Below are 26,507 nucleotides of genomic sequence, written 5' to 3'. Positions count from 1 at the left end.
ACACCTGGTAACACATAGGTTCCACCCTCACACATACTCTATATGCGGTTGGGTGGGGGAAGACCCGTTACACAAGTATTAGTATTTTTTTATTATTCTATTTAAACTTTTAGCATTTCCAGGTAAACAAATGTTTTGGAGGGTTTGTATCTATCTAAAGTATTTTATTTTTTTTGAGATGAGACTGTTTTCAGTTTTCGAAATTAGAGGTGGATGCTATTTTGATTTGGTCCATAGTGTGTATGGCAATTATGATGTCATCGTTAGTGAAACACAAGGGCTGATATGCTTGAAACGAGTAGACCCGGGCGGAGAAAAAGGGAAACATGTATTTTTAACAGGATGCAAATTAGTAAAATTGTTACTTTACGGGTGATTTCATCTGCAAAGAAAACTAATGAAACAAATACAGGTAAGTTGTTAACTGTTTTTGGCCTGGGACTGCTTCTTTAACGGATACACGTTTTTGTATCAATTTTTCTCAACTGAAAACACGTGTAAGATTTCATGATGAATTATGTCATCAGGGTAAAAAATGCTAAGTAAAGGCAATTAGTACAACAACTTTTTTTGATCAGTCTAAAAGGGACTCAAAAGGTACACATTCTGGGCCATATTTAATAAGTGCTGCTATTCCAATAAGACACCTACCATCACCGGAAGACACATTATGCCCATTCAAATGAATGCACAACTTAGCAGATTTTACAGTAAAAACATTCTACTATAGAGATACTTTACAGTACAGTACAGAACACTCTAGTATTGTGCAGTAGAGAAACCACACTCTATACCAGTGTATAGTACAGACACAGAACACTACACACACTCGATACTAGCGGTGCGCAAACTGGGGGACGCAAGTGTTGATCAGAGCCCCGCTCGTCACTATCACAGTTTAATAATTAACCCCCTTGATGTCACTATATAGTACAAACACTTTACATCACTCTACAGTAGAGACATTCTATCCCACTGCAAAGTTGCACAATGGTACAGTTCCTGAGATAATCAACCATGGCTACTGGCAGAAACTTGTCCAGATACCATCTTGAATACGGGAAAACATTATCTTTCTCCAGAACCAGAGGACTTTCTTCCTCATCTCTGGAAGACCTACTGCTTCAGACTTACCCGACATCAAAAAGTGGTCAGAGGACGTGTGTTCCTACTTTGCTGCCACAATATGCATGGCATGCAATGATATTTCCACATGAAATAATAATAATAATAATAATAATAATAATAACTTGTTAATCTTAAACATTAACAAAACTTGTGCATTTTAAATTAGAGCACAGTGACTCCTGGGAAGCATGTGGGGTTGTCATTTGGCATTAGTTAGTAATGAAAACGTTGCGTTAAAAGGGACATTCTGGTTATTGATTGTCCCAGCTCATTTTCATATTGTTGGGGGATTATTCTCTCATCCTGGAAGAAAATACCAGGAGAACCTTGCAGAGGTGAGATAGGGGCAAAAAAGGGAGGGCGTGGGGGGCAGGGTGTGGGGGGGGGGGGGAGTGAGGAGGGGGGATGGCTTTGTGCTATTTTCAATTCACCTTGTACCCTTTCAGAATATCAAAAATAAAAAGGCTGCAGATTGCTACTTAAGAGTACTGTACATGTCCTCTCACGTTGAAAACAGCAACAACATTTGAAAGCTGAAGAAAGGCAAGGATAATAAACGCTAGGGCTCATAAAATTTTCATTTTTTTTAAATTAAGATTATGAGGAACTGGTGCTCTGACTATTTACTATGGCTAAATAAATATGTATTTCCTGTAAAATGACTCTTAATAAAAGTTCTCCTGCTCAGAAGAATATTGCAATTTGATCCGAAGGGAGTATGGAAAGGTTAAATCAACTGTGAATTTCCTGCTAATTTTATTGTTTATGCTCCCAGACTTATCTCTTGCCAAACCCATTTTACAATGCATCACTGAGAAAGTCCTATCAATTCTGGACTCCACAATGTATCTTTCAACACATCATTTTTATGGTTTCTTGGTCATTTTCAGAGAACCATTAGCTGTTAAGCTGTTTGCTTGCCCGTGTGGAACTTCATTTTAAGTTAATATCTTGCTTTTATTTTCTTATAATTATAGCATTTTTGGAGGAACGTTAAGCACTCTTAAAATATATGTCTATTACTGATACAGCGGCCGTTATTCGAACACTTCACACGTCATATACATCGGAATCCCGATTTGAAACCGTGGGATGAATTCCAGCCTTCCCGCACTAAGATGCGAGCGCGGCGAGTGCAGAAAAACGAATTTTAGTGTTCGGACTTTAAAAAACATGAAATTGACACAGTAGCACAGTACTGTACACATTACAATGAATCAATTTTATTGCAAACGAAGAAACAGAATCCAGGAAATTCAAACAAAACATCCGCGATAAGCGCGGGTGCCTGGGGCTATTGGCTGCGTTCATGGTGCGTGGGGAACAGCAGAGAGCTCAAAATCAGCGCCGAGATGTGTTCTAATAACGGCCGCTGCATCAGTACATGAAATATCTCTGTAAAATATGCACTATATTCTTTATACTTTATTTCTCATTGGGAAATATGTATCACCCACTTGGCCGTGAACTCTGTAGTTCTTACCAGAGAAAAACAAAACCAAGCAGCACACCTTAATGATCAAAACCTAACACGGGATGTGATTACCAATTACAAATACATTCAAGGGCCGACAAGGGATTTTCAATGGAACTTTTCATCCCAAGGACAGTAAAAGCAACAAACAGGGTCATCCCTTGAGATTAGAGGAAAAGAGATTAAGAGCAGCAAAGGAAAGGGTTCTTTCCAGAAAAGTCAGTCAAATTGTGGAATTTACTACCCATAGAAACTGTCTTCCTCTGGATCAATATAACTATAATAATAGGATGGGTATCTCACCTACCATAATTAGAATTTAACAAAGGTTGAACTTGATGAGCACATGTATTTTTCAACCTAATCTACGATGTAACTGTAAAATCCAACCATCCTGAGCTCAATCACATATATGTGTTTGAATGTGAGGGACTTGATGACAAACATTTCAACCCTACAATCCAACGTCATGTGGTCAATTGACCATTCATGTATTACCAGAGTACAGGACATTTTGACCAATATTATAGTTCATGAATGTGCAAAGCATATTGAACAGTTATACAATCAAAACATTACAAGGTCGATTCTGTATGTCCCGTAGATTCATAAACTTTTATTAGATTTTTATGAAGCTATTCTCAAACTCTTCCTTGTTTTCCATATTGTTACCTATAGGCTTGAGTATACTCCATATAGTGGCACAAGCACCCTCTACCTTTAAAATAGCTACATTATTATATGTTGCACTGCCTCTGCTTCACCTTTATCATCCCATTTTTACCCACAACTCAAATCTTTTAAATATAAAAAGATATCCCTGGGGTGCTTCGACATGAAAAATAAGTATCTCCGTAGAATGCATTTATGGCCCTAAAACAGGGACAGACATGTTTTTCTTCATCTCAGAACATCGCAACGTATTCCTTTAAGCTTCTGGGATCATGTGCCCGCCCAGTGCCAAGGACAGTGACAGGTGCAGAGTTTGACTAGAGGGTGGTAAACCTATGAAACTGTAATGCAAGTGTCCAAAGGTGAGTTTGGGTGGGATTGACACCACCTGTAAAGAGAAGGCCAGCAGTCTCAAGGTGAACTGAGGACAGAGACCTCCTGTCAAGTAAATAGAAGGGCCTTGGGTTTAATCTACAGTACCAATGTTCCCTGTAACATGTACAGCATCTACCCACAGCAGGAGCACAGATCAAGTTGACACCTAGCACCAGATAATGACATTGCCAACCAGCAGTGACTTTTACTCTAGTCAGATGTAATCATTATCAAAAAGTGTGTATAGAAACAGTGCAAATTATTATTATTGTATCTTGCATCAACATCAAATGTTAAGTAGCCTGTTAGTCAAGTGTCTTCCATTTGACAGAAATCATTAGTGAAAAGAGTTTACAGTAATCCAGACTTCACATAGGGATTTAAGACGAGAGAAAAAAAAGAGCATGAGACATGTAGACCTGAAGATATCCCATTATAATATCTGCGTGAGCTAAAGCGTCAGCCTGTTGCTAATGATGCAAGCAAACTGAGAGACAGGTCAACAATATACGTTAGGTGAATAATACTGTATTGTGCTACTAAACATACTCAGAATATTTCTATACATGAAAATCTATTGTGGAAATTGCACCTTCTCATACTCAGTCCCCATGTCTATGAGCCTAAGCTTGCCAAACTTTGGCTGCGTCCATAGAAGCACCGGCTCCTCCGCGCTGACGCTGAGGCTCGCCTGCTCAATAAGGAGCGATTGTATGGACTTGCAGGCGAGCCAGCGTGCGCGATCGGGAGGCGAAGCACTGACGTCATGGGACCAATAGCCCGCGAAGCGCCGATGTCAACGTCACTGCGCCAATGTCACGGCACCAACGGCGTGACACTGCTTCGCTCCGATTGGGTGTTTCAGCCGACAGCTCGCTCAGATACAATTTCTGATGTCGGCTGAAAATCCCTGCGCCTCAGCACGCCTACGGACGCTCGCGGAAGCCCCCTCTTAAGACATCCTCATTGAGGATGACGGGGCTCATCTCGGAGTATCCGCACGGCGCAGCGCTGACTGTCCTTCTATGGACTCAGCCTTAGCTTTGCTACCCTTTTACTACTACGGAGGCTATAAAGACAGTTATAGCTAGTTCCAGCTTCTCAATTTCCCATTCAATTCTAAGCACTTCAATACCAAGTGATACCTATTTTTTAAGAACTAACATTATACAGCTTTTGAGATCTATACTCTCTTCTATAGTTCTGAAAAGCTTGTCTTTAAATGCATTCAGTTTGCCCAAGTAACAGTTATCACTTACTATTGAGCTACTCACTTTTTGCATAATGTCAACTGAATGAGCATCGCTATAGCAAGCTAATATCGGTAATCAAAACCAGACGAGTCAGCAATGTGTTACTGGGCATGTCTGGTGTATGTAATTTCTCATTTGTGTATGCACTGCAGGTATGGTGACTGGACCTATTCTTTTAATCCTCAGCCACGTTAACACCTTGGGGAAAGTTAGTTTTCCAGGTTTACCGACGGGCAGAATCTGCTACAATTGTGCTCTGTATTGAGCACCCCGGCTACCTGTGGTGCTTCAGTTATGAGTTTGAAGAGGTGTGTAACATGGCTGGCCATGTTGCTTCTCTGCCTCCTGTCACACAAGCCCTGATAGGTATTGCAGGCTGTGATAGAATGATCCAGGGCCATTGACCCCCCCCTTCTGCAATCCTCTGGTTGACAGGAGAGGAGGTGACATGGTGTGTATGTAGCCAATGGTGGTACAGACACTATGCCATCCCCTTCTTGATATCAGGGGGAAGATTCAAAAGTTAGTTGGGCAGTCCAGTCTGGAGTTGGAGACTGGACAGTGCTACAGATTTATAAAAATCAAAAGCTAGAATGACCACACAGTTTGTTAATGATTCATAGTATACTGATGAAGGACCAGAGCTGAGTAATAAAGCTCTTCATGGAAGTAACCATACACTGTAGACCAGGAGTGGCCAACTCTAGTCCTCAAGAGCCATCAACAGGCCAGGTATTAGGGACATCCCTGCTTCAGCACAGGTGGCTCAATCAGTGACTCAGTCATCCTGACTATGCACAGTCACTGTGATTCATAGCTCTGGAAGATAGATTATCTGGAGACTGTATGTAAACCACCTTAAAATGATCCTCTAAGACTCAGTATGCAAGTACAATTATATGGAGAACATTGTAAGGGGCAATTAGAATCATCTCTCTGTGCAATAATAAATACAGAAATTTGGATTCATACCCCTTTTAAGCCAAAACAATATATTGTCATTGCTGGTATCAATAAATATGCAATAGTATCTTTCGAAGTATCAATAAAAATCCAGCATTCTTTGGAGAGAACACAGTGTATCAATAGAGATAACAGATCTCTGTGTGTTACCAGGAAGTGTGGATGAGTGCCACACACACAGCATTTGCAACAAGCATAGACTGTCCGGTACACACCTTTGCCAGTTCTGCCACTTCAGTGTTCATTGTGCATTATCATTCCAAAAGCTTGTTGTACTGCCTACTCCATCTGAAGTCCTATACAGAAGTTGTTCATGAGGGATAGTCTTTATGCTAAACCATCAGTATTACCAAGCCATAGATAGGTTCACCTATTACAGCACCTATAAGTACTAGGCATCTAGTGGTAATAGCTATAAGTCAATCAAGTTCTATATTCTTCACCAGTGAGTGGAGTTCTAGACATTACCTCGCCATTTAGCCAGTTAAGTTTGGATTTAGGTCACCATTTACATTCACTGTCATTAATTGTTTTATTAGCCGTGTTACAGTATACTGTATTATCACATATAATTGTTTTTTTTACGTTTTTAGTGTAAATATTATTTGATGTATTAAAATTAATTTTAATTTATGTGATCCAACCAATACCTTATACACCCAGATTTTGGTGCTCTCGAACCCATCAGCAACCAGTTTCTCCATAGGTAGTTCTAGTTACACTGGTTTACTGCACAATGTGATACCTTAGCTGGAACGCTTATTGTCCGCTTTCCAGCTCCAATTGTGTTTTTTTTAGGAGTGCCCCCATACAAGGATATTTCTCTTTTCCCCTACCCAATTCCCCTGATTGTTCTGACCTGTTGGTGGCCCTTGAGGACTCAAGGCCACCCCTGCTGTAGGTAAATACTAATAAATACTGTAAGGATATACGCCAAGTCACTCCTCTAATGTATTATATGGCTTAGTTTTTAACCGGCTATTTTGCTCATTGGCATAAAGAAGACATAACTATGCAAATACTAAAAGCAAAAAATATATAATAACAATGTCCCGTACGGCACGCCTGTGAGCATGTGACTTGCAATTGGGACAAGGCTTAATAAACAGCTATCTAGCTGACTCACTTTTCACCGTCCATGAAGGTCCCTCAAATAAATAATAAATATCCTTAATTCGTCACAATATCTATCTTTAATCCGCTGCTACCATCAAAGAAATGATCAAAATATTAATTTGCTGAGTCTCTTGTCCCTGTTTATTATGCAAACTGCACTTAACACACACAAATCTGTTGTAGTAAAATGTGCCTGAAAATGTAAATTACTCTATACAAAGCGTGCAAGAGTTCAATCAGAGCCCAAAGAATTACTTAAGGTTTAGCTTTAATACGTAAAAAAAAGTACTGTGCTTAGGTTATAGATAAAAGTTATTACAATAAACATACAGTATAAAATGCACAGTTTCTTAAAATCAACAGATAAAATAAACAGAATCTACTGTACCTTACGTTAATCAGATCTTTTCTCAAAGAGGCCATGTATTGGAATATGAGAATTTACGTATCGTGTTGACATCAGACACACCTCTTGTTGAATCTTACTTCATAATTAAAATGCAGGATTTATATTCTAAATTCCCTTCATTGAGAACAACATAAACCCACCCCTTTCACCAATCTTTCTAGCTAACATTTTTACGACTAAGAAAAAAACCCTTTCTATTGACGTTTAAACTTTGCCTCAATATATTAAAGACTTCATAACTTTGTTTCTATAATACTTAGACAAATGCTATCTTCACTGTTGCATCTGTGTACTTAATATGGGTGCCTAGATATAAAATATGACAATATAACTTCTATCTTTGCATGAGAAACAGATTTCTATTTTTTGTACCTCCGAAACGTGAAGTGTTCGGCATTATTTGATTAGTCTCATTGCAACTGTTACAAGTATCTATTTGTTATTCTTGCAAATTGCTGTAAGGCCCAGGATATCATATTTAATAACTTTACCCAAACCTTTGGGCTGCCATCTTTGCCACCCTCCCTGATATTTCACAGATCATCCGAAGAATGCCTTTCAATGTACATTTAAAAGGTTTACGTTTCTTCTAGTGTCAATAAAGCCATATTTTAATCCCCCCACTTAAGAAAACCTGATATCCTTTATCCCTAGATACCAACAGTCCTGTAAAACTCAGGCCTGGTCAGGGGTTTCCCAGGCCATAAAAACAATTCTTGTATTTTTAAGACAATTTGTAACCAATTTACAACCCTTTTGAACCTCTTGTGTGCCAGATTGATTAAAATACTTTATACTTTCTGCCATTTCCATTTCAAACATTAACATGAGGGCGCTTACATTTCAAAATGATAATCGAGCCTTCTAAATAGCAATATCGATACATTCACTCACTCAGTGTGTATACATTTGCTGCAACTGGTAGTATCACTATACTGAGGAACTCCAAGCAAGGCCAGCACAAGGCCAGATCAATAAAAGAAGATCTTTGCACAGATGATATTGAAAAACCTTGGCGTGGTGTATATCATTGTAGCAATTGAATTTACTTTTACCATTAGCCCTGCAGGAATCCGAGCCTCTTTCTGCAGCCACTCTGGGAAAAGTAACTGCCGTTTGCAAAGCTCTTTTGGGGAAATTAGGAGGTTTAGAACCAAAGTGATCTAATGGCAGTGGCATATTTAATAGGTACATATACTGTAGGTTTTTAGTGCAATTAAACAAAATCAGACAGGTACAGTATAAGTATTGTATTTTTAAATATGTTTCCCCCCCTCCGTTCTAATAACCTAGGCTGTGCTGAAAAGCTGTGATGCGGCAGGCATACGCCTATAGGGATCCAGGTTAAAATGGACAGGAAGCAGTTTGTGTTCATTTGCATGTCATTACCCAGAATTCCTGGCTGCAGTGGGAGCACTGTATGCTAAGAGATAATGGGGAAAGATGGCGTTGCCGACCTGTCTGAGACTTGCGAAGTGGTATTTTTCTTTGCTCTACAATGTTGTCATAGTAATAAAATGCTTTGGAGTGTAACCTAATCTTATTTTCTTCTCGAGTTAAATGCGTTGTATGTACAGATAAACTGTTGATCCAGACCTCATCCCGTACATTGTTTTCTTGAAGTTAATATTAGTGGCATCATTAGCCAAAGAGACCATGGTTAAGAAAAATAATTAGCCGTTTAGAAGTGCAAGACCTGAATGTACTAGTACTAATAATTATAATAATTGTTTGTTCTTGTATAGCGCTGCTAGTTTTATGTAGCGCTTTACAGAGACATTTTTCAGGCACAGTTCCCTGCCCCGTGGAGCTTACAATCTATGTTTTTGGTGCCTGAGACACAGGGAGATAAAGTGACTTGCCCAATGTCACAAGGAGCCGACACCGGGAATTGAACCAGGTTCCTCTGCTTCAAGAATCCCCTTAAGAATCTTTCTAAGGAAGATAATTACACGGTAAGGTATTTAAGATATTTAAAATATATATACTGTAGGTGTGTGTGTTTGTCTCCTATGTGTGACTACCTTTTTAAATCCTGCACTCTGCAACGGAGCTAAAACCTTTTATTAAAAAGAGTTGGTAGAGCAAAATACAAAGTGACACAAAAACAAGGATAAGAAACGCAATGCCCTGTTTGATAGCCCAACTTATTGTAAACATAAAAAATTACACAGACAGATTAGGAAGAAGCAAGAATCAAACAATGTGTATGCAAATAATTCATTAGAACAAGAAAATACAGTAAGCGTAATGTTCTTACCTCTTCCTTTTCGGATCTAGGAGTAACCCATCAATTACGCATTGCCGGTTAATGTTTTAATCATAAAAGAAGTGGATTTTCAAGTCTACCTGTTAAAAGAGATAAAAGTGGGTTGAGTCACTTTTTTTTTCCAACTTGTGTTTGATTGTTTTTCAAAAAATTAAAGGGGAGAAAGGGGGATACAAAAAATAAAAAGGGTAGTTGAGAGGGGTGGGGGGAGGGGGTTACATCCACAATGGTTTCCCCGCAAGGATCATACAGTCAGTTGTTTATATGCATAAACTTTTTCGTAATAAAAATGCAAACAATCTAGTTAATAGTCAACTCTGGGTTCGGAGCCTAAGTCAGATTTGGATTTTGCCATACATAGGTCGTCCAGGGGTCCCAGGTTGTCAGAAAACTGTTAAATCTATCATAAATTAAACTGGTAAGTCTCTCCATAGTCATTTCAAGATTCATTTTGTGGATTACTGTTATGATTGTTGGGGAATCGTTCTGCTTCCAATATTTTGCGATCATTGTTTTTGCTGCCGACAGAATTTGTATTATCAGGTAGTCTACCTTCCTTTCAAGACCCTCCATAGATTTTAATATCAGCACAGTTTCCATATCCCATAACAGATCCAAGCCTAATACTCCTTTTATCAATCTTCTAATTCTGCCCCAAAAAGAATAATCTTGGGAAATGTCAACCAGATATGTTTAAACGTGCCCAATTGTCCGCAGTTGCGCCAACACATAGCGGAAGTGGGTTGAGTCACTTTTTAATCTTTTTTACGTAAATGTTAACATTATTTCAATATCTATTTTCAATATCTATATTTTCTAAGAATGAATAGAATGGTACAATATGCACTTTGCTATGGAGGCATGTTTATGTTTGTGTACACAAAGCCATGCTGCCTTTACCTCTTATTGTTACCATTTTTATATTTCCCTTCTATTTATTTTTGGTAAAGAATAGTTTCTGTAGGAACGCTTGTAGATAAGCATCACTTTAGCTAGCTTGATCCTCATCTAATAGGTCTCATAATTCTTTCTTACTTCCTATTGTTCTTCTAAGACTGGTTAGTTGAACCTCAACAACATGAAAGCAACAGAGAGCATATGCAAGGGTCCTCTGCATTTGGACCACTCCAGGAGTAAGTTTCATGCACCATGTATTCTGTAATATAACATCAATCTGATAACATAATACAACATGGTTTGTAAGGAACAGTAAATTAAGGGCTAAGGGTTCCATGTATCAAGGATATTTTGGAGAAAAACCAAGACATTTTCACCCTGCACCCACAGTATGTATCAAAGCATTTTGCTCCAATTTTCCCCTGTCTGTTCCAGTTTGCACCTTGGGAGGTGTCACTAGGAGGAGTTGGAGAGGAGTTACATGGTGCACAGATTATACTGAGATGTCTCACACTTCGGCATCTCCCTGCACCATTCTTTTTGCCTTTGACTTGCCCCCCACTCCCTCAAACAAATCGTCCATTTCTGAAGTGCTGTAGGTCTAATATTCTGCATAGGATGTAACAAACTGTTCCTACATACGCATCTCTGCTCCAAACAAGAGAGCAGTTTGTCTAAACACACTTTTCTCTATGTTGAAACATAGATCCCTTTTATGTAAAGTAATAAAAAAGTGTAACAAGACGCCAGGCGGCAAAAACAACGTTATGATGAAACGAGGTAAACAAGTATCTATGACACAGATAGTTACTCAAGAGGCGTTTGCTCAAAGTCAGACTTACAGAGAATTTATGACGTACACAAGCCAAAAAAGTGAGACATTTAATAACACTTTGTGTAACTAGGCCCCCAAATCACAAGTTCATGCATAAAGAGGTGACAATTACTGTAATAAATTGATGCTTAGCAATGCAGTTCTGAAATGCCTCTGTAAGCATGAATTTTCTGGCAAAAATGTCTATAGTGTGCTATATAGGTAGTAAAGTTTGTCCAATACCTGTCATAGATATGATTTAATCAGTGTCAACATTAATAAAGGTTGTTAAGTATCAATCCTAAAAAAAACCCTCTTCAATCGATGCTAAAAGAGGTCATTTAAATAAGCGTCCCATTGTGTGAATGCCATTATCATTAATTTTAGTCACAATTGCATTCCTGAGCAATTTGGGGATTGGTTAGATGGAGCAGCATGAGGAGGTAAAGAAAAGTTACTTGACACTCATATCATATACTGTATGTCCCGCCAGCGAGGTGATTCTTTAGCATCTGTATCCTCTGGCTAACAGAACTGGATCTTTCAATAGCAAAGTGAGGAAGAATTGTCTTACATTCGAAACGGACTCAAGCACAATGAATAAGGCTGCGTCCATACAGCCTTCGCCTGCGCTGAGGCGTGTGCGTCCGTGACGTCACCCGCGTGAAGCGGTGTGTTTTTTTGGACATGCTAGACACGCCATGGGGGATGTGCCTAGGGGCGTGCCTGTGACGCCCTCATTGGGCAAACTGCTTACGGGACCTGCCCGTCGCGCCAAGAAATCAGTTTAAACGGATTCCTCGTGCAACGCGCGCACCCTCCTGCTGTCGCCCGCGTGGTCCATTGGTGCAATCAATGCCTTAAGGCAATGTGATCGTGCCACGCACGGATGCCTCCACGCGGTCTTCGGCAGCATGGACTGCGCCTAAAGCAAAGTCCACCTTTTGCGTTTTTGATATCTACAATATCTCCCAAGGTGGCTAAATCATACTCCAATATTTGACACGGTACAAAGTCATTAATGTATCATGAACTGGTCTTGAACCACTCTTTTTTTAGGTCGCCACCCCAGGTTATACCCACAGGGCAATGCATACATAACAGACTACAGGACCAGCAGTACACAAAAGTCAGATATGAGTTTATTAGGTGAAGCTACAAAAGGGAACTTAGACCTCGCCCAAGCAGCCTTTGTCTTGTAGCAATGGAAGATTACAAATCTATGCTGTCCAAGCTGTTCTTATATGATGCCAAGTTCCTTCTATGTATTATCATAGGGACATTGAAGGGGTTAAAAATATTAACCTCTGTTCCTTTTTAAAAAATGAAAACACAAGAACTCAGAGAAACAGCATTCAGGAATTCTAAATGTTACTTCCAGAACCTTTTCTTTATGGATAATTAGAAATAGTCCTGGATGCTGACTGAGTATTAAGAAATTAATTAAAGCTGAATTATATCTTGCAGTTTAAATGCTAATTCATTTTTTTTTTGCTCATGGGTTCTGCAACGTTTCCCCTCAATAAAAACAACATTGAGTATATATACAGCATAATTCATATGAATACATCAAAAATGTGGAGGGGCGAAAAAGCCTTTCCAATCAGAACCAGCTTGTTGCAAAATACCAAGGAAGAAATCGGGAAACTCTAGCGTCAGTTTCAGTTGAAAATAGAAGTTTTTATGGAACATCTACAGTACTTCTGACTCATCTCAGCCCTAAATTGTAAGTCTGTGAAGAAAATGTATTCACCATAACACGTGATCACGCCTTATAGAACTGTGAAATACCTAATATTGGTTTTTAAATGAAATATAAATACTAATGCACATCTTCAAAGACAGCCACGGTCCACACAGATTTGATTGACACTTGCATGATTAGGTAGCTTCTAATCTTTTATGAGTTTCAGAAACAATTAGATCAAGTAATTGTGCACTCGTATGAATATATAACAGGGAGCCTATTCTAGAAATATATCATTGAAACCAAGTTTCATATTTATTTGAATTTAATTTCCGCATCTGTTTTAAAATGGGCTTTCTGTAAGTTCCTTTATATTATATATATTTGCATGTGAAATATACTGTACCTACATAAACAATAACTCTGGCAATGCGTTTGGGAAATACAATACACATTGTTACTTTATTTAGATACACAATAAGCGAATAATCTGATATTAAAGCCCACATTCCTCATAATTCTTATACAAGTAATGCAGGTTTTACCCAGCCATTTGTAAGAGAAATCATCTTAAAATATACTATTAGAAAAATTTAAAAAAAATGTAATTAATGTAAAGAGAATGTAAAGAGACCAAAAAGTTAGACATTTCTAAGCAGGTGTCTGTAATGTGTTATGACTGTCCTGGAACAGGATTGTGTTTTTCTCTGTTCTCAGGCTGCCAGCACTCCCCAGTGTAGTTGCAACATTGTTGCCTTTCCCCTATTGCTCCTAGCCTGTTGCCTTGGCAATCCCCCTCTGCCTAAAACTTTCTTGGTTTGGCTTTACACCCCCCCCCCCCTCTGTACCTTGAGATTGATTTAGTCCTCTGCTTGTTCCAGTCTGCACAGGAATGTGTGCTTCCTTTTGGAGCTAGCAGCCATTAGATGTCTGAACCTCATCTCCTGGTAGAATTATCTTAATTCACCTCTCCCCCACATATGTGACTTACCCGCAGTTCCCCTCATTTGTTGTTATTGTTTGTTTTACAATAAAAGAACAGAAATAAAGAAGGACTCAGTGTGCATCTAAAGGGAGTGAGTTAAACTGCCTGTCTCTACCACTAGTCATAGTGTGCAGGAGTCAGAACAATTACTATATTCTATCTGAACAAGCTCCTCACCCCTACCCCAAGCAGCACTTATCACCTGAGATCTGACTCTAAAAGACTGCTCACGGTCCCAAGGTTCAACAAAGAATCCGTCCGCTCCTTCTTCTGTTACTGTGCACCTCACGTCTGGAACAAGTTACCTGAGACTCTCAGAGCCGCCACTAGTCTAAGCTCTTTCAAGACTTCAGCTATCTCAAATTGTAATCTTGTCTGTAACTGTTACATACATAACATACACCCATAACATATATTGTCTCTTATCTGTCCATGAAATGTCCGTAAATATAATGTATAACCTTCATTTAACATAACCATACATTGTCATCATAACTCTGTGTCCAGGACATACTTGAAAACGAGAAGTAACTCTCAATGTATTACTTCCTGGTAAAACATGTTATAAGTATGTAGCCCTTTTTCTGAACACCTTCCTAAGGGACTACGGGTGACTGTCTAACACCTGTGGCTCAGGAGAACTGAGCCTCCGCTAACTAGGAGCCTGGGGTAATACACACACAATTACATAGCGCAGCGCCTCCACTTACCCAGGATCCCCATTATGAAAGATTTACCCTGGGCAAGAAACATACCATACCTTGCGGTACAACCAATCTTTACTGTGTCTGTCTGTGGCACCTCACTGGTCACATAACATGCATATATATAGGTATACCATAACATTGACATCACTCATAATACATAACTCAAAATAACTGGCTATTATACTAGATTGGCTCGGCCACACCCCGAGGGGAATATCGTCCTGTACAGCCGTGGCTCCGCCACGCTCTCATAGAGTATGTCCTTGTGAAACTTAGGTAAGATATAGTCTATCCGCTAGCCACTTGCTAGTGTCTGTCAAAGTTAATACTAAGGCGGGATCAGCGCCTGATGACCGGTGTCGGTGCACTTGCTGTTTACATAGTACCTCCCGGTCACGGCGGTGACCGCACCTCTTCTCAAAGGGTCCGTCGCATCCGGCCCTGACCTTCCGATGTCGCGCGGCTCCACCGTCTGAGCCCAGACAGCGGTATCCGTCCACAACTCCGTGCGCTTGATGTCTGCCTAAGGTGACAATGTCTGTCCACTACGGGCGTCCCTACAGTACCGCAACCTACGGTGACGCGGGGAATACTCCTATGGACCTGGGGATAGTATCTGGCCTAGGCAGCAGGGTCAACAATATGGCGACGCTCTGTTTCCAGCTTGTCGTCGCGGAACCCGCCATACAATGCACACATATACGGTGTATTAACACATCCTTACAAGTAAATACTAGTCGGTATATGTTAATAAACCAACAACTGTCTCCACCCTTGTGTATGGAGGGTTCGGTTTGAGTGAAGCTAGTGACAGCCCATCCTGACTTCTCAGCATACGAACAATGAGGGTTCTATGTATCAAAGCAAATGTGAAGCAATTCTGCTGCACAACATCTGGGCCATCTGTATCAAAGCAAAACGTCCCATTGAAATCAGTAGGAATTTTTTCTTTGATACATATGGTGCAGTTATTTTGCCCCAGAATGGCTCCACTTTTGCCTTCATACATAGACCCCTTAGCCTTTTGGTACAATAGAGGGCAGTTAATACATTGCAGTGCGTTGTACTGCATCATTATTTACCACAAAACCAATGACAAGGCAGACTACATCCCAATAACATAGGTTTAAAAAGTATTGTGGTATCCTTATTTTCTTCTCAGTAGACTAGAGGAAGCCATCTTTGATTTCTTATTCATGACACTGTCAGAATGAAGTACACTGGGATTCTGGGGTCCGAGTGGCTTCAACTCCTTGTGAAACCACACAAACCTGTTCGTCCCTCCCTGCACCCCCAACTCTTCTTCACTTGGTGTTTTTGTGAGGTAAAGGATACATTAGTGCAATTCTTGGAGAAGCAGGAACCATGGGGATTGATAAAGTAATGAATCGCAGTGCATTTCAGCCTCCCACTATTATTATTGACCTCAAAAATGAAAGATGGTCGCCTCCTGAATCCTGTGAATAATAAATCCATTTTAATTTGGCTATTTTTGAGACCCATTATCCAAACTAAATAATAAAGACTGCTTATCCATGGTTTCATCCTCATTCTGTAGCATTACTTCATAAACTCATATTTGACTTTTCTCTATTGATAGTGAACATTGCAGAATGTCCTGTGGTCTTGAACATTTTCTAACTTTCAGCTTCGAGGAGGCATAAATTCTGGGGATACGACATAGGATTGTGACATACAAGAGATTGTCCAAGACCAGTTCCGGGAAAAAACTGGATTTTGAGGAAAAAACAAATAGCATGAACATTGTGTTTTGGGCAAATTGTGACTTTATTCTGTTTTATTCATGTTACTTTTTTATTTTATATTTAGGATTAGGGTTGTTAGTCGTAGCGAGAGAAGGGACAAGTTTAGGTGAATTTTGCACACTTTGATGACATTTTGCATTGGGACCCAAACTGCATCTCAGACATGTAGGTTGTTGGTCCCTGTAGCACGAAAGGGAGACTAAAACCAGCCATCTCAGAGTAAAACATTGAAAATATTTTACTTTATCCCAATAATGCTTTATTTCCCGACTGCTTATCAATTTTGATTGTTACGTTTTCTCCAAGGTGCATTGATAACAGTGGGTCTGTGTGTAATGCTGTTACTATGCTGAAACTCTGCAAAGAAGCGAGTTTCCAAGGCAGACAAAACATGAAGTTTTACCCTGAGAATGTGCTCATTATTTTGTCCTCCTGCAGAGGACACAAAAAAATATGTGGCAGGTGAATTTAAATGATCTTTGCTAAGCCATGAGCAATGGACCAAAGCAGCAAGGAGCAAGATCTTTTCTTCCTGGGGCTGGGGGAGAAAAAAGTTGCAATGGGGATTAGGTTTCTTTAGGTTTTCCAGTAATGAAAGTCCCAAATGTAAAGTATAAACAAGACGGGAAGAATGATCCTATCTGTATGATATAGTCTTATTATTTAGAGGTAGTCTGTTGAAGTAGTAACACTGTGATACGTTATTGGTGTAGGATAATGGTTAAGAATTGTATGGAGTATCTACTTTTATATTAACAATCTTTTTTTCATGAAGATATTATTTTATTTTTTTCAGTATAAATACAGCACCAGCTTCTTTAAAAGGTTGTTTATTGAGCAATCCTCAGATAAAGAGGGTTGTGTTCTTCGCATTCAACTACTTTTTTGTGGCATTCATACTCTTTTCATTTTATATGTGTATATTGTTATATATGTGTAGCCCTGTTTCCCGCCAGTTTCCAGATCAGCTCCCACCACTGCATACTTAGTCCAATCTGCCGAAGAACTGACACTCAGGCAGGTGACAGATGAACAAGGGTCTTTATTGTATCACTGCATGGATCTTACATCAGTGGTTCCAGGGTCTCGGACGATTCCAGACTGCTGGAAGGTGCATACCCCGATAGTAGGGGGTCCTGAGTCTTGATGTTCTCCAGGCTTAAGCCTGGAGTGGGCCAGCTCATCCTCGCAATGGGAGAGACTGACAGCCCTTGTGCTCTCTCCTTTCTCCTCCATGATTCAGGCCACGATTCACCACCTTTGACTGAGCCACTGATTGAGCCACAGCACAGGTGGCTCAATCAGTGGCTCAGTCTTTGACTGAGCCACTGATTGAGCCACCTGTGCTGAAGCTGGCATATCCTGAAAACCTGATATGTTGGGGGTTCTTGAGGACTCTAGGTGAGAACCCCTGCCCTAAGCCATAGATTAATTCACCCCAAAAGATTACTCCCATATTTACTAAGTGGTGCTACAGTATGCAGGAAAATACCTTACAGCTTATTCCACTTCAATGGGCCATACAGTGTCTTCTGGTTCTGGAAGAAGTCCTGTGCAATAGCCCCGCTTAATAAATATAAAGTCATATCATTACTATGCACCTTTTTTTAAATTTTTTTACAATGACCACCTGTGATCTTATTTGGGTTTGGCCCTTTTTCTTAATTCTATCCTTCCCCTTTCACCTTTAGTTAATATTACGTGTATTGCAAATTTCATCTTTACTTGTCATGTAATTGCTTCTGTCTTTTTTTTATGTTATTGTTACATTTGACCTCTAATTTAATTGGCCTATTTGCTGTCTTCGGAAAACGCTCAATAACATCCTGGTTGCAAAACAAGACCTATTTTGGAAGCTCTGTTGTATTGTTTCCCCACTTAGGTAGCACGTACTGTAGCTATCAGTGCGCGGCTCAAACATCTCATCTCATATTTGTTGTTGCACTGTTTAGAGTTGGGAATTTGAAATGAATTGAAGAATTATTAGACAAATCCTCTTTTATAAAAGAAATATTAAATACACTCAAAGGTCTGTTGGTCTGATATTGTTTCAATATCTCCTGCCTGTGAAAAAATGTAGGTGCAAAAGTAGTACACATCAGTAAAAATGTCTTTCATACACAAAGGGGATTATGTATGAGGGCAAAAGTGATGCAATTTTGGGGCAAAGCAGTGCACCATCTGGGATGTTTACCTTTGGAACGTCGAAGGTTACCTTTTTGACCTAGAATTACACCACATTTGCCTTGAAACATAGGGGGCCATGTATCAAAGTCTCTCCGCTTCCAAAGCAGGACAAAGCGGAACTAAAAAAACAGCGCCAAATGTAAACAAAGGCAAACAATCTCATTGGTGGTTATTTATCCAAGTCATCAGCGGATGCGCCATGAGCCGTGGTATGGGCACTTAGTTGCCCTATCCTCGTCCATGGCCGTGCTGTGCTGAGCCGCACGCGCCGCGTCCATGGTCAGCCGGAATTATTTGTGCCGTTATTTATTTATTCAGTGCACGGCCGCCAGGTGGCACACTCGCGAGTCAGCTGCGAGCAGCCGACAAAACATCGGAAGATCAGGTGCGATCCGCGAGACCCGGCGAATGTACATGACGCTATATCTGAAGCTATGAAGCCAAGAGGTTTTCATATTTCATACACAGCGGACAGCAACATTTCTTAACTCTGGGCCCTTCATCAGGCTGGGTTGGAGAACCAGGCCAGATATGGATTCTGACATTTCCTGAGTTTCCGTCTAGGAAGAGATCTCAATGATCCTGACATCCCTTTGCTTCATATGTCAGATTATAGTAATGTACAACACAGGGTTAGTACCAACCTTCACTTTGCTCCTAAGGAAGTACCCACTATTTAAATACCATATCAAGGCTAAAACGCTCTATTTGTTTATAACTGGAACTACTTTGATTTACTTAACTATTTCTTTTCTTCCATAAGCGCCTGTGCTGCTCACCTAAACCTGGTGCTTTCTGCTCTTAATTTTAAGTAACAATTGCCCTTTTCAAATCTACGCAACGGCAGTGTAAGAAGGTATTTAGAATTTGCTTTTACTCAGCACTTTGCTGCCGCAAATTTAATAACCTGTTCATCAGTTAAAAAAAATATTGGCAACCAATCAATGCCCAGTTTAAAAGGCCATGACAGGAATGTGATACTTGCACAGATTATCTCTGAAACCCGATAGACTGGAGCATTTAGTGCTGAACACGCAGAAAGCTCCTGTACAGGTACAGTCCTACATAACATCTTTTTTCAAACCAAAAGCGATAACATAAAAGGAGCTTTATACTAAAGCAACATTTTTATGTTTATGTTGAGAAATGATTTGGACATTAACGAACTGAGCTGCATAACAATATTATACACAAGCAGACTTCCTGCCCTCCAAATGTTTTTTACATGAACCCAGGGCTCTTTTTTCCAGGGGGAACGGGGTTGAATGCAGTGCCTGTACTTTTCTTTATGGACCACGTGGTAAATCTTATAGCATTATTGTGATACCCGAATTTTTATATGTTTTATAAATTCGAAACGATTTTGACATGTGAATAAATGTGCATATTATTGCCCATGTCCAAGAATAATTTTACCCCTGGTCCCATCCTCACGGCATAATTCCTTTACCTTTTTTTCTAGGGGGAAAATAAGAAGCACTACATTAACCCCTTAGCTACTCATTGCAGACTCCTGTGGCAGTACATAAAAGGTATACAGGAAAAGAGGGTGGCCCTTGCTCAGCCTAGTATAATATATATTTGTATTAGAGGAGTGCAAACTGGGAATGAATATATGGTAAAGAGAGAAAAAAGATCCCTTATCATTGCACTCATATGCATAAAAGGTGCCACAACAGATATCTATAACTACATATGTATCATTTCAGGATATCGCCTCTTGCATCCATATACAGTACTCCGACTGATCTAAAATGTTACTGTTAAAAGCAGCCAAGTTGTAATCTTATACCAGCAAACTATAAGTGCAGTGCTAGAAACATTCAGAGCTATGTGATTTAAAATGAATATGCAGTTAGGTCTAGATTTATTTACTCAGCAAGTATCACATCGTGTAACATTTACAACATTGTCAAATTCAATTTAAAGCATCAATACTATTCCCCCCCTTTTTTAAATTGACCCTACCTGTCTTTCTAACTATCTAACTATCGACTTGTCTCCCTCCTGCCTTTTGCCTCTAAACTCCTTGAACGTCTTGAATTCTCTCGCTTGCTCCACTTTCTCAACACCCATTCTCTCCTAGACCCTCTACAATCTGGCTTCTGCACTGCTCACTCGACTGAAACAACCCTCACTAAAATAACAAATGACCTCCATGCTGCCAAAGACAGAAGTCATTACACTCTGCTCATATTAGTCGACCTCTCTGCAGCATTTGACACCGTGGCCCACCCTCTTCTCCTTCAAATTCTCCATACTCTTTGTATTCGGAACAAAGCTCTATCCTGGATCTCCTCTTACCTCAGTGTCTCTTGTGCTAACACGTCCTCTTCCTCTATCGATTTCTCTGTTGGGGTACCCCAGGGCTCTGTCCTGGGACCTCTTCTCTTTTCTCTGCACACACTTTCTCTAGGTGACCTAGTCGCATCTCTTGGGTTTAAATATCACCTCTATGCTGATGACACTCAAATTTACTTTTCAACCCCTGACCTTACACCTGCTGTGCAGACCAAAGTTTCTGAATGTCTCTCTTCAATATCATCCTGGATGGCCCTACGCCGGCTTAAACTTAACATGGCAAAAACTGACCTCCTTATACTTCCTCCCAAACCTGGCCTTACTACCTCCTTCCACATTACTTTTGGTAGTACTATCATTCAACCAGTAGCCCAAGCACGCTGCCTAGGGTACCACTCGACTCCTCTCTCACATTCTACAAAAAAACATAGGATTTTTCAAATTTTGCTGCATTAGGCGGCAATTACCGTATAATAGCTTGATATTTTAGATAACTGCTCCTGACAAATATCAATCTTTTTCAGGTTGGGCTAAAGTCGTGAGTGGAGTACCTCAGGGATCGGTACTGGGACCCCTGCTTTTTAACTTGTTTATTAATGACCTTGAGGTTGGGATCGAGAGCAAAGTCTCCATCTTTGCTGATGATACTAAATTGTGTAAGGTAATAGAATCATAGCAGGATGTAATTTCTCTTCAGAAGGACTTGGAGAGACTGGAAACGTGGGCAGGTAAATGGCAAATGAGGTTTAATACAGATAAATGTAAGGTTATGCATTTGGGATGCAAGAATAAAAAGGCGACACAAATTAAATGGAGATATATTGGGGGAATCCTTGATGGAGAAGGATTTATGAGTGCTTGTAGACTGCAGGCTTAGCAATAGTGCTCAATGTCATGCAGTAGCTGCAAAGGCAAACAAGATCTTATCTTGCATCAAACGGGCAATGGATGGAAGGGAAGTAAACATAATTATGCCCCTTTACAAAGCCCTAGTATGACCACACCTTGAATATGGAGTACAATTTTGGGCACCAATCCTAAGAAAAGACATTATGGAACTAAAGAGAGTGCAGAGAAGAGCCACCAAATTAATAAAGGGAATGGACAATCTAACTTATAAGGAGAGGAAAGCTAAATTAGATTTATTTACATTAGAAAAGAGGCGTCTAAGAGGGGATATGATAACTATTTACAAATATATTCGGAGACAATACAAGGAGCTTTCAAAAGAACCCTACATCCCACGGGCTGTACAAAGGACTCGGGCCATCCCTTAAGGTTGGAGGAAAGGAAATTTCACCAGCAACAAAGGAAAGGGTTCTTTACAGTAAGATATAGAAGCACATGCACTCCGCTGGTAGGTGCTGGAGGGGGGTACTTATCTGCTGGTGCGCTGTGTCCAGGAAGGTCCAGACATCCCAGAGGTACTTGAGCAAAGGAATGGAAGCAGGCACACAGTCTTTCTAAAGGTGCAGTTTATTGTGCCACCAAAGGTCCAACGTTTCGACAATAAATTGCCCTCTCCTTGATAAAGGCAATCTATTGCCGAAACGTTGGACCTTTGGTGGCACAATAAACTGCACCTTTAGAAAGACCGTGTGCCTGCTTCCATTCCTTTGCTTCTTTACAGTAAGGGCAGTTAAAATGTGGAATGTATGGAGACTGTGATGGCAGATACAATAGATTTGTTCAAAAAAAGGTTGGACATCTTTTTAGATGGGAAAGGTATACAGGGATATACCAAATAAGTATACATGGGAAGGATGTTGATCCAGGGATTTATCCGATTGCCAATTCTTGGAGTCAGGAAGGAATGAATTTTTCCCCTTAATGAGTTTTTTTGTTTGCCTTCCTCTGGATCAATAAGTAAGTATAGACATAGGATAATGTATCTGTTGTCTAAATTTAGCATAGGTTGAACTTGATGGACCTATGTCTTTTTTCAACCTCATCTACTATGTAACTATGTATGTAACAATCACCTACAAAACAGCTGAGACTAGACGTGTGAAACTATCAAAAATGCATTTGCAACATTTTAAGCGGCCGCCCTCCAGACATTCGATTTCCTGCAAAACAAACCTCAAATAATAGCAATATCGCCAAATGAGGAACCTGTCCGTGACTTATCGCCAGACAGTGAGTGAGACATGGTGTGCGCGCCCTGTTTATATTCTTAGCAATAAGTGAATCCTGTCATTTGAGTGAATTTCCCAAATTAGCAAAGAAAATGAAATTGTAATGCACGTTAACTTAATGCCGTGCGAATCGCCTGCCAACCCCGACTGAACCGCCGAGTTTTTATGTGACTAAAAAAAGGACCAACTTTGCATGCGAATGGCTCACACATCTCTATAGGTGAGCGACAAGTAATACCAGTAACGCTCAAAGTTACTTTTGTCTGGGCCCATTATCTTTATCATAATTTTTTTGCTTACACCTTACACTTGGATCCAAAAGGTGACATCTTTTTTTATGTTTTTTTTTTATTTTTTAAACAAAATACTTTTGCATTTTTTTTAACCATATTATAGTTCTTTTTTTGCAAAGTAGTTTCCTACTGTATTTTTGAGAATGAGATGTAAGATTGCTTTTTTTTAAAACTTCAGTTACCTATTAATTGTATAATATTGTGCTTACTTTTGTTTATTTTTTATTACAAAGATTTTTTTTGTCTACTCCAAAGGCTAACAAGGTACCATCCTGTATTTGGGAGTTAGATATATATATCCGAACTCATATTCTATTACTATGTAAACTGTATGATGCATTACCATTTAAACTAAAAATTGGCTAAATTGAAATAACTTACCACAGACACAAACATAAGTTTGTGGTAAGGCCACAGAACAATGTATTAAACCATCATAATAATACATAACAGAAAGCATTACATAAGGAAGTTATCCTCTCGCCTCCCAGTCTTAGAAACAGATTTCATAAATAATAATGGCTCTGCCTCCGAGCCAGGAACCTAATTTACCCAAACAACCAAACCAACAATTTAACTATTCCTGAGACCACGCTCAGAAGTAACCCACCAAACATTTAACCATTCCTGAGACCATGCTCAGAAGTAACCCACCAAACATTTAACCATTCCTGAGACCATGCTCAGAAGTAACCCACCAAACATTTAACCATTCCTGAGACCATGCTCAGAAGTAACCCACCAAACATTTAACCATTCCTGAGACCATGCTCAGAAGTAACCCACCAAACATTTAACCATTCATGAGACCATGCTCAGAAGTAACCCACCCAACATTTTACCATTCCTGAGACCATGCTCAGAATGAGCCCTTTTCCAACCTTGTGCTGTGACAAATAACCCCTTTTTTGTTAAATTAAAAAAATTGATATAACATAAATATGTACATCGACAGCGGGGAGGGGAGGAAACTTGATCCAGTTTTCGTCACAGGCGAGTGATAATACGTTGCCTCTGTCCTTTATTTATAGCCTCAAATTTCCACCAAAATGTGACTGCTCCCTACCATGACTCAGCCAATGATTTGACCCTTCCCCTTAGCCTTGCAACACACCTTCAACCAATCCCTTAACCTCTGCCTTATCTCTACTTGGTAACCTACACCTTTCCTGCCTAATTCACCAGCTTCCCATTAACCAATCACCTTTCGGCCCAACTGACCTAGGTAAATCAGGGGTCATCCCTTGTCCCATATCAGTCTAATTGCCTCTGGGGCTTTCAAAAGAGTTATCAGATATTTATTAACATTTCTCCTAATTGTTTTAAGAAAGGACCTCTACATTTCCTTTAAATATAATAACTGTCATATTATTATTATTATTATTATTATTATTATTATTATTATTATTATTATTAATAATAATAATAATAATAATAATACATAAAGCACTACACACAAAGCAATGCTTTTTATTAATTGGCATATAATTTAAAAATATGCTGGCACAAAGATTTACAGAACCCACAATGTGCTATACAAATGATAGAAACACCTTTAGCAGGCTTGGTATCAACATTTTCTATTATTTTCATGATTGGTGCCCCTTTTTAATACATGCATGTGAAATACTAGTAGCTACATTTACATTTCTGATTATTAAATAAAATGAATGCAATTCATTAATATAAACTCTACAGTTTATTACCGTCCCTTCCAGTATTGATCCCAGTTAAGAGGGTGTTAAGCTTTATCTGAAGTACAAGAGTCGGGCACCTGTAACAAGGTCTTTCCAAACATTCCTTATGTTTAAGGGGGCCCCATAATATTACCCTAATGCATCTATAAATACATATACCTACTGATTCCTTAAAGGCAAGATGCTACTTAGAGGTTTGTGCTTTTAGGGCAGACATTGTTTAAGCATTATTTTCCTATAATGCTGGAATGCCTTTTAATTATTTCCAACTAACCTAACTAACAACAAACAATAATCCCCGTCTGGAAGTGCTTTAATTGCAGGTAAAGTTTCTATTCGCTGAAGGCATGAAAAGTATGTCCGCGGTCTCCTTCTGTTCAGAGTAAACAATGTATTAACCTGGATAATAAGCAAGTGGATCCTTGTGATTATATATTAGGCAGAAGATTGCCCGTTTATCCCCTCATTTAATTTAGTAACTTCTGTGAAAGGGATTAAAGGAAATTGCATTACATTTGGTGCCAGCATTACAGGCTTTTACTATCAAAATTAAAAATGATTGAATTTAGGTTCTCACTTAACGTTATAGCATACATATAAAAATAGAAGGAAGGTACACTTAATATATGAAATAAATCTGTTTATTAATATACCTCTTGATTTTATAGATTTTGGATCGTTAAGGTACGTACTGTAGTATGGGGTAGATCTTCAGAAATACGCTAATTTAGTTCAAATAATGTAAATTTCCCTAAATTGGTAACGGGTCTTAATTTCACACTTGTTAACGGGTATCTTCAAAGCTAATGATATGCAAAATTAAGGTCCGTTAGCAAAACGACCAACGTAACGTTACCTGAAGGAAGGGGATTAACGTAGCCTAAAAATATACACTGCACATGCGCACTGGGAAGGAACGGTCTAAGAGCACATTAGTTGATGACGCGTTAAGTATTAGCATGACCTTAATACCGGGCCCGTGAGTATATTACAATTTTAAATAAAAACACTTGCCTAACAGCAAACTTCTGCCATTTCTGTCTGCAAAACAGTAGGAATGGAATCTACCTCCTCTGCTGGGGTTACTACTACTACTGCTGCTGGGGAACCTAGAATCAGGAGCCAAAAATGTAATGATGAGGAGCTGGAGAGCCTCATTGAAGATGAAGATCTTGATAAGTCTGCAACTGCTCCCCGGACAGCCCCTGCAACTGCTCCCCTGCCATCACCTGCAGCTGCTCCCAAGTCATCTCCTGTGGCTACTCCCCAACCATCTCCTGTGGCTGGACCTGGCCACTCCTGTGGTTGGTTCCCTGGCCATTTCCTGTGGCTGGTTGCCCCGGCCATTTCCTTGGCTGGTTCTCTGGCCATTTTCT

General features: G+C 39.6%; 1 protein-coding gene across 1 annotated transcript in view; it reads right to left on the bottom strand.

Moving 5' to 3' along the window:
* Window positions 1-26,507, bottom strand: part of TENM4 (teneurin transmembrane protein 4) — a 1,230,300-nt gene that overhangs the window by 605,594 nt on the left and 598,199 nt on the right. Inside the window, 1 exon segment of the mRNA XM_075592607.1 lies at window positions 9,651-9,739. The gene's annotated coding sequence lies outside the window, so the exon portion shown is untranslated.

This window comes from Ascaphus truei, chromosome 3, assembly GCF_040206685.1.
Source record: "Ascaphus truei isolate aAscTru1 chromosome 3, aAscTru1.hap1, whole genome shotgun sequence".
NCBI lineage: Eukaryota > Metazoa > Chordata > Amphibia > Anura > Ascaphidae > Ascaphus > Ascaphus truei.
Note: the sequence above shows the minus strand (reverse complement) of the source record. Positions and strands in the feature narration are given on the sequence as shown.